Here is an 8,969-nt window from a genome sequence, read left to right as displayed (position 1 = left end):
ACACTACCAAACGTAAAATAGATAGCTAGTGGGAAGCAGCTGCATAGCACAGGGAGATCAGCTCGGTGCTTTGTGACCACCTAGAGGGGTGGGAGGGAGGGAGACACAAGAGGGAAGAGATATGGGGACATATGTATATGTATAACTGATGCACTTTGTTATAAAGCAGAAACTGACACACAATTGTAAAGCAATTATACTCTAATAAAGATGTTAAAAAAAGACAAAAACGAAAAAAACAAAAAAAAAAACAGAAAAAATGAATCTCCTGAAAAAGACCATTAAGAGGGATCAATGACAGGAATTTGGGCAGAGTCGGTATTAAATTAAAATGAGGCCTTATGGGTGGGACCCTAATCCAATATGATTGGTGCCCTTATAAGAAGAAGAAGAGATACCAGTGGTGCATGCACAGAAGGACATCCATGTGAGGGCACATAGAGAAGACTGCCTTCTGAAAGCTAAGGAGAGAGGTCTCGGCAGATACCAATATTGTTGACACCTTGATCTTGGACTCCCAGCCTCGAGAACTGTGAGAAAATAAATTGTGCTCTTTAAGCCACCCAGTCTGTGGGATTTTGTTATAGCAAGCCTAGTCAACTAATACAGGAAGGAAACACTTGGGCAAAAGAAGCTTTTGTCATGCACAAACCACACCTCACAAATATGCTGCTATTTTTCAGCAGTGCCCCCGTTCCACATAATTTTTGCTATGTTCAGTAAAAATATTTAATGCACAGCTAACACGTGTCATCTTCACACTTTCACATGAGGATGAACAACTCTATGAATATGGAGGGAGAAATCCTCGCCAGTCCTCTGTATGAGTTTTGATTCATACCCGGGTCTCCCTTCCTGTAGCAGGTGTGAGGCTCCCACAGAGAAGGCACACATGGGGGTCCCTCCATTACCTGGCAGGCCTGGGGTGTAACGGTCCCTCAAAGACATCCACGTCCTAATCCCTATAAATATGGTAAAAGGGATCTTGCAGGTGTGATTAATTAAGGATCTGGAAATAGGGAGATTATCCAGGTGGGCACAATGTCGTCCTAGGCGTCCTTAAAAGAGGGGAGCAGAAGGGTCTGAGTGAGGAGGAGGAGATGTGATGATGGAGGCAAAAATTAGGAGTCGTGTGAAAAAGGGGCCATGAGCCAAGGGATGCAGGCAATTTAAGCAAGTTGAGAAGAGCCAAGCAAATAGATTCTTCCCTGAAGCCTCCGGAAAGAACACAACCGTGCCAACACCTTGATTTTAGACTTCTGAACCCCAGACCTGTGAGATAATACATTTGTATTGTTTTAAGCCACTAAGTCTGTGGTAATTTGTTACTGGCAGCAGCAGCAAAGTAACATAACAAGCTACCACTCTGGTTGGCAGGGGTGACCAGATCCCAGGGAGCAGACCGTGTCTCCAGTGAGTGCGGTCCAGGGCTGAGAGACTCAGTGTAAAGCAGAGGAGGGAGGCCACCTGGAAGAGTATTGATTCCACCCCTGCCTGCTCACAGCTGCCCACAGCAGAGCTGGGCAGTGTCAGCCCCCTGTTCCCTGTCCAGGCACCTCCCTGACCTGGGACAAGTCTCAGCACCCCAGCCTTTTCTGCCCTGCTCATAGGCACCAAACTGTCTGTGCCAGTTACTGGAGCAAGGTCTCGGGGGCCCGAGACGTACAGGTACTACTAATTTGGTTGCTGGTTCATAGGGTTCCTGAGGAAGGTGGTCTGGGTAGCTGGAGACAGCAAAAAGGACATTGAGGGGCCCAGGTAGCGGCTATGGAAAAATTTCGGTATTTTTGCATCTTTGACAGCCTCCCTCACGCGACCACCTGACGATACAACCTGGCCGCGCTCCTCATGGGGCTTTGTCCCGGGTTTCTCCCAGAGATGGGGGCCCAACCATAGGAGCAGGACAGATGGAGTGTCCAGCATGCTGACCCTCAAGCTGGCAGCACAAGCCTAAATTAGCTACCCTTGGGTTGGACTCCGTCTCTGTTCAACAAGCTGTGGCCCTGGAGGCGGTGTCCCATGGCACAGAACCCGGCTATTTGTGTGCAGGGACCAGAAGCTTAGTGCAGTGCAGAGCCCTGACTACAGCCCTTTGCTGACCTCCTCCAACTCCCACCTACAGTGGCTTTTCTTGTCAACTGCCCATTGTCTTGATCAAAGATCCCATGTTGTAGGTTGCCCCCTGCCTTACTTGGACAGAGGACTAGTCTTCTCTCTAATTGAGAGTAAAAATGAGAGCGGGGAGAGCCAGTATAATTCTGCTTCTTCAATCAAAAAAGACCTCGAGGAGAAGGCAGTGTTTCACGGTGATGTGTAACAGCGCACACGCCTCGTGCAAGTGCAGTCGGTGGGGACTCTTCCCTTGGGAAGAGTTTCCGAGGAAGGAGGAGAGGCAGGGTGAGGTGGGAGGTGCTTGGAGAGTAACCTCAGGCATCACTGTCTTTTCTTCCTTCAAGACTGCTGGTCCTCCAACTGTCCAGACTTCACATCCTGGGACAGTGCCAGCCATGGGACCACACGACTCAGTCAGCCTTCTTATTTAGTCCTTGAACACAGACCTAAGATCCCTCCCTGCCCGCCCCCACCCCCCCGACTTATAGTCGCAATCTTCCATTTGCTTTAAATAGCTGTCAAGGATTGTGCAAAGAAGACTCTTCTCAGAGTGTAACTGCGGACCCCCACACTGAGATGCCCCGGTTCCTATTGTCCATGAATGAAGAACTTCAGGTAAATCTGGATGATCGGATTTGAGGAATCTGAGGAGAACTGAAATAGGGGGAAAAATACCTTACATTTTCCTCCTCTTGGTAGCATTCTCATTATTCCAGTGATGTGGACAACTACACTTCTCTGCAAAGTTCCAGAGTCTGACCCCTGCATGTCAGGGGTGACCCTCACTCTACTGCTTAAACACCAGGCTCTGTTTTCTAGTAAAATCCAGGGTTCCGAGGGCATAAGTTCCTACCATGCTCCAAGCACTGCTATAGGAACCATAGTTCCTAATATTCAAGACAGATGTATTTGTTAACGGAATTCTAGAACGTGTAACAAACTCAAGCGTGTGCAATGGCTCAAACATGACGGATGTTGATTTCTCCTTCACATACAGTTCACAGTGGGCATTGCTCCCAAGTGGATGCCTCATCCAAGCAGAAATTTGAGGACCCAGTCTTCTTCACCTCGTGGCTCTGACAGGTCTAGCGCGAGGCTTTCCGGGTCTTTGTGGAGCGTGGAGGACGGCCTGTAGGGGCCTAGAGGACAGAGCAACTAATTCCATTGGGGGAGTGGTTTAACCATGTTAAATAAGAAAAACCAGAACCGTGTTGGATAATCATGATATTATTAGGTATCTTTTTTTGCTTCTTGAACTTGATGTTTATGCTCCCAGCGTTTTACTGTTAAGTATCTGTGGAGATGTCCCCTTTCTCCCACATTCAGAGAGTATCTCTGTAACCCTAGGTTTGCTTTTGAAGCAGATCCCTTGAATGGGGACCAGAGATGACTGGTTATGGGAGACAGCATGTGAGGCAAACAGGCAGCAGATAGGAGGCTGGTTCCTTCTTCCCGGGTGCACCCAGGAGGACCAGGACCAAAGCCGTGGCAGGCACTGGGCCAGGGCTGGAGCCAGGACACATCTGTGGATCCCAGGGCTTGGAGAGTGGGTATGAGGGACTGTGGGTATCTTTATAGTTTCTACCTTGGGAGAGTTACCCCAAGTGTGCTTGGGAAGAAAGAAGGTGAGATGGATTAGAGGAGGAGGATGGCAGGCTCTGGTTGGGGACGGGCAGGACATTTAAGGTGACATAGTAAATAGATAGTTGGAAATATAAACCCAGAACTCAGATAAAGAATCAAGGCTGGGCAGAGAGCGACATCAATGTATGTATTGTGTGGGCAGGTAGCAGTGAAAGTTGTGGCAAGTAGAGAATGAAGTTGTTGGGGGGTTTTTTTGGTGGGGGGGGGTTCTGTTCATTTTTTGGCTGGCGGGATCTTAGTTCCCCGACCAGGGATTGAACCCCGGGCCCTGGAAGTGAAAGTACCCAGTCCTAACCACTGGACCACCAGGGAATTCCCGGAAGCTGTTGTTTGGAGTGTGTTAGAGACACACAAAAAGGAAAGGTGTCCCTTAAGGGTCGACCCCTTGAAGATCAACACATTCCAGCATCTGGGAGGAAGGGAAGACAGGAGATCAGGCAAGGCAACAAGATAACCCGTCTCTAGGCCAGCGTGGGTACAAAATGACCTTCCTCAGGCCAGAATTCATTCTGGACTCTGAGCTGCTCTGCTGTCCTGTGGTTCTTATTCTTCTCTGGAGGCTGTGTGGCTTTCCCTTGATTCCAAAGGGGCCTGGCCAAGAGCTTGAGATTATGTTTTCCTTATTTCCATATACATACTAGCAAAACCCGCCTTACTTGAAGTAACACAGGTAAGTGTACTCCTTTGCGTTCCTTACTACCAAGGAGTGGCGTGTGTGTGTGTTTGTAGAGTGTGTCCTGTGTTGGGAAGATGAGGTGAGAAGTGAAAAGGCATAGAGGGCAGCAAAGCGGTGCTGAGATTGGGAGGACTGGGAGGTGATAGGGTAGGAGAGTCTGGCCAGCAGAGTAACGGAAATGGACAAACTGATCATTCCGGCTTCTTGACACATTTGTCTGGCACCAGAGCCATGACTTCCTGTGTCCCTCAGATTCCCTTTCTCTTAAATATATCACATAGGCAGAGAAGAGGGTACATATCCCTTCTATTTACATTACTGATCCATCGTTGTATTTACTCAGAAAGTCAGCTCATCTTCTTCTAAAGAGCTGCTTTGTAGACCATATTGGTCAGGACTCCAGCTCAAAGGGGGAAGAAGCCCAGTTTGGACCAACCTCCGGCTTCTCCTGGCCTGTCAGTCACCTTCCCATGGAGCTGCTGTCTCCTTGGGGCTGGGACCATGAGGGGGCGGCTCCTGCATCCACATCCTTGCATCTTCACTGGCCCAGACCACAGAAACACTTGGAGAGAGTGCTGTAACCAGAATGGAGCTGTCCTATTTGCATCACATGTGAGAGCCTTGAAAAAGGTTTGGGGCAGACCAGACAAGCACGATAGGGGAGTTGCTGGGATCCACACACACACAAAGTGTCTGCCACATGAGCCGTGGGCCTGGCTCTGGATGTGACCAGTGTAGCCGCCACTGCCGGGGACACCCCACTGTAGACTTGCAGCTCCCCTCTATCCCAGTAGGAGGCAGCATTGCCTCTCCTTGTCTGCTCAGCCCGGGCCTCTCCACAGGCTGTGATTCCAGGGTTCCGTCTCAGCAGGAGTGGAATTGGAAAAGAAGATTTTATCTTCAGAAAACTCTCTCACCCCTCAAATGTCAAGACTCTCCAAGAGTAATCTAGATTTCCCTCCTCCTTTTAAGGTCTCAAATTTTAAAATGGAATCGTAAAACAGAAGGAGCCTTTGGAATTATATCACTTCCAACACTGGTTTAAAGATGAAGAAATAGAAAAAATAAAGAAATAGAAATACATGAAGAGAGGCAAAGAGATTCAAATATATATTTTAGTATCTGGTAGCAAATTGCTAAGTCATCTGAACCAAACATAAAGCAATCAAGGAGAGAGAAAAATAGCTAAGTGAGGTATCGGTTCTCAGTTTCTAGAAGGTAGGAACTAAACTTTTAATAGAAAGACAACTTACAAAAAACACCCAAGTAACCTTGAAGAAGAAACACTTGTACAATAATTTGGACAAGCACTGTGCGCTAGAAATATCATTTGAGGGCTTCCCTGGTGGCGCAGTGGTTGAGAATCCGCCTGCCGATGCAGAGGACACGGGTTCGTGCCCCGGTCCGGGAAGATCCCACATGCCGCGGAGCAGCTGGGACCGTGAGCCATGGCAGCTGAGCCTGCGCGTCCGGAGCCTATGCTCCGCAACGGGAGAGGCTACAAAAGTGAGAGGCCCGCGTACCGCAAAAAAAAAAAAGAGAGTCTGGGAACATAGTTCATATCCGAAATATCATTTGAGCCACAAAGTTTAAGTCATAGACATAATTTTAAAGTGGCTGCCAGAAAATTTTTGAAAGGTAAAAAGAAACAGGTGAAATTAATTTTAATAATACTTTAATATTTAACCCACATATCAAATATGTTATTTTACCATGTAATCAATAAAACATTATGAATGGGATCTTTCGCGTTTTTTTTCTGTACTAAGTCTTTGAAAGCTGGTGTGTATTTTACCCTCAGAGCACCTCTCAGTTTGGACCAGTCACATTTCAAATACTCAGTAGCCACGTGCTGGCGGTTCCTGTAGTGGACTGTGCGGGATTGAACACCAGGCTCATTCCAGACCTTGCAAAGCCTTCAGGACACACTGTACAGACACCTGTGCTCACCCAGAGCCCTTCTGAGAAATGTTTTATCCAAATGGAATATAATGGACTGAAAACCTTTGATCAAAAGGAGCTTCCTGTTTCAAAATAACCTACTTTTAACTCCACCTCTCCTCCTCAGATAAAGTCCAGAAGGACACGTGATAATCTCCTCCTTGTTATTCTTCAACAATGAGCTAGGGTGGACACGGTCAGGTCAACGCCCACGGGAGTTGGATGGAAGAGGCTGTCCTGCTCTCTCCCAGAGGGACGCTACACTCCATGCCGCAGGAGGGATTCACACGCTCTCAGCAAGCCTGCTGAGAACACGTGTGCTGAAAACACCAGGGGCAACTTTCACAGAGCCGCCCTTTCTTTAGAGGGGCTGGTGGGAGAGGGAGATGTCATCAGAGTGTGTTATGAGGACAAACAGAACACCTCGGGCAGACTGCTCCTTTTGACAAAAGCCAAATAAGCAAAATAGCTTTCAGGATTTCCAGACACTTTCACATGCTCAGGAATGGATAGCGGTTCCAAACCCAGCGTCAAAATGGAGAAGAGTCAAGGCCAACCCGGATGCCAGCAAGGAGCGGGTTAAGAGGCCCCCGAGCCCCGCCTTCTCCAGTGGGGATGGGGGTGCACGTCAGTGTCTTTTGGGGGGAGTGGGCGGTTTGCACTCTGCTCTCCTCAGCAGACTTGGAGGTTTGTTGTTATTGTTGCCTGGCACGGTCACAGGGCCCAGGTCTGAGCACCCCCTAACCATCTCCCCTAGAGGCGGCTGCATTTCTGTCATCCTTGCAGTGGCCTCTGAGGTTGAGGGTTTCTCACCAACCAGTGAGCAGAGCTTCAGGCAACCTTGACCCGGGCTCATCCTCACTGCATTGAAGTAAAATAAACATCTGTCCTAAAAGGAGGCAGAGTCTTCCCTTTATAGGGAGTGCGCCCGCCCTCCCCCAGAAGACTGCGATGAGGGTATTTGTCTTTCAGAGCCTCTCAGTCTTTTGTTCTAAAAATAATGACTGACAGCTACTGACCACTAGCTACATTCCACACTGGTTTCTTGTAGTAACTCATTTAATGCCCTTTCTTTTTTTTTTTTTTTTTTTTTTAGTTTTCATCTGTTTATTCAAACAAGATGTGTCTAGGAGTTTAAAATACACTGGACACCATTATCCTTTGTAATGCAGAGAGCCATTTAAAATGAGCTCAACTTCACCATATTTTGTAACACTGGTCTATTAAGAGTGAATCCCTACCTGTATTCCCAGACTACAAACAATGGGAACGGAAGTCTCAGGGGGAACACATTAGAGATCATACACAATAGACAAGACCCTTAAATTGTCTTATTCGCTTTAGACCATCAATGCATACTTAAGCAAAACTGAATTCCTTATTAAGCAAACAGTTTTGCATAAGCTGCCTTCTCGTTATCTTTCTGTGCCTTTATCTTTTGCTTGACTCTCAGCAATTCTGCCTGGATAGCTGCAAAACAAATATGTAATATGAGTTATTTCTCAAAACATCCAAAAAATTAGGCTGACCAGCAAACTGATGCTTTAGTATGATAAAAAATGATATAACTCTTTGAAGAGTAACTGAGCCCTATTAACAGAGTATTTTACTTGGAGAAAGCGACCACACAAACATCAAAACCACAGAGCACAATTTTAGGAGACTGTCCACCGAGAGAACTAACTGAATTACACACAGATGCGCCTTCTCCCTTCCATTAGAGGGGGGACCCCACTGAAGTGCCTCCCCAAAGACCTATTTCCACATCTAGACCTAGAATCACCATTTGTACTTGGTTTATTTGAAAAACAGTAATGCCCTTTCTAATAATACTAATTCCAACTCAATCTAAGTGCATTACGTACTGCTAGGGCTGCTGTAACAACGTACCACAAACTGGACAGACTAAACGACAGGGATTTGTTTTCTCATTGTTCTGAAGGCTAGAAGTCCAAGATCAAGGTGTTGGAAGGCCTGATTCCTCCTAAGCATTTTACTTTGTTTTTTTTTGTTTTGTTTTTGGATTTTTTTTTTTTTTTTTTTGCTGTACTTGGGCCTCTCACTGTTGTGGCCTCTCCCGTTGCGGAGCACAGGCTCCGGACGCACAGGCTGAGCGGCCACGGCTCACGGGCCCAGCCGCTCCGCGGCATGTGGGATCCTCCCGGACCGGGGCACGAACCTGGATCCCCTGCATCGGCAGGCGGACCCCCAACCACTGCGTCACCAGGGAAGCCCCTTGTTTTTGGATTTTAAAAAACCTTTTTAGATATTTTATTTACTCTGATAGCCAAAAACTTACTTTCCACCCACTATTTTTCATATTTTTAGCTCCTAAAAATGTAATATATAAGATTACTTTATCTTCAAGTGTATTTTTTTAACATCTTTATTGAAGTATAATTGCTTTACAATGGTGTGTTAGTTTCTGCTTTATAACAAAGTGAATCAGCTATACCTATACATATGTCCCCACATCTCCTCCCTCTTGCGTCTCCCTCCCACCCTCCCTATCCCACCCCTCTAGGTGGTCACAAAGCACCGAGCTGATCTCCCTGTGCTATGCGGCTGCTTCCCACTAGCTATCCACCCTACGTTT

Source organism: Physeter macrocephalus, chromosome 7 (genome assembly GCF_002837175.3).
Source record: "Physeter macrocephalus isolate SW-GA chromosome 7, ASM283717v5, whole genome shotgun sequence".
NCBI classification, from domain to species: Eukaryota; Metazoa; Chordata; class Mammalia; order Artiodactyla; family Physeteridae; genus Physeter; species Physeter macrocephalus.
The sequence above is the reverse complement of the archived record's forward strand: the minus strand, read 5'-3'. Positions refer to the sequence as shown.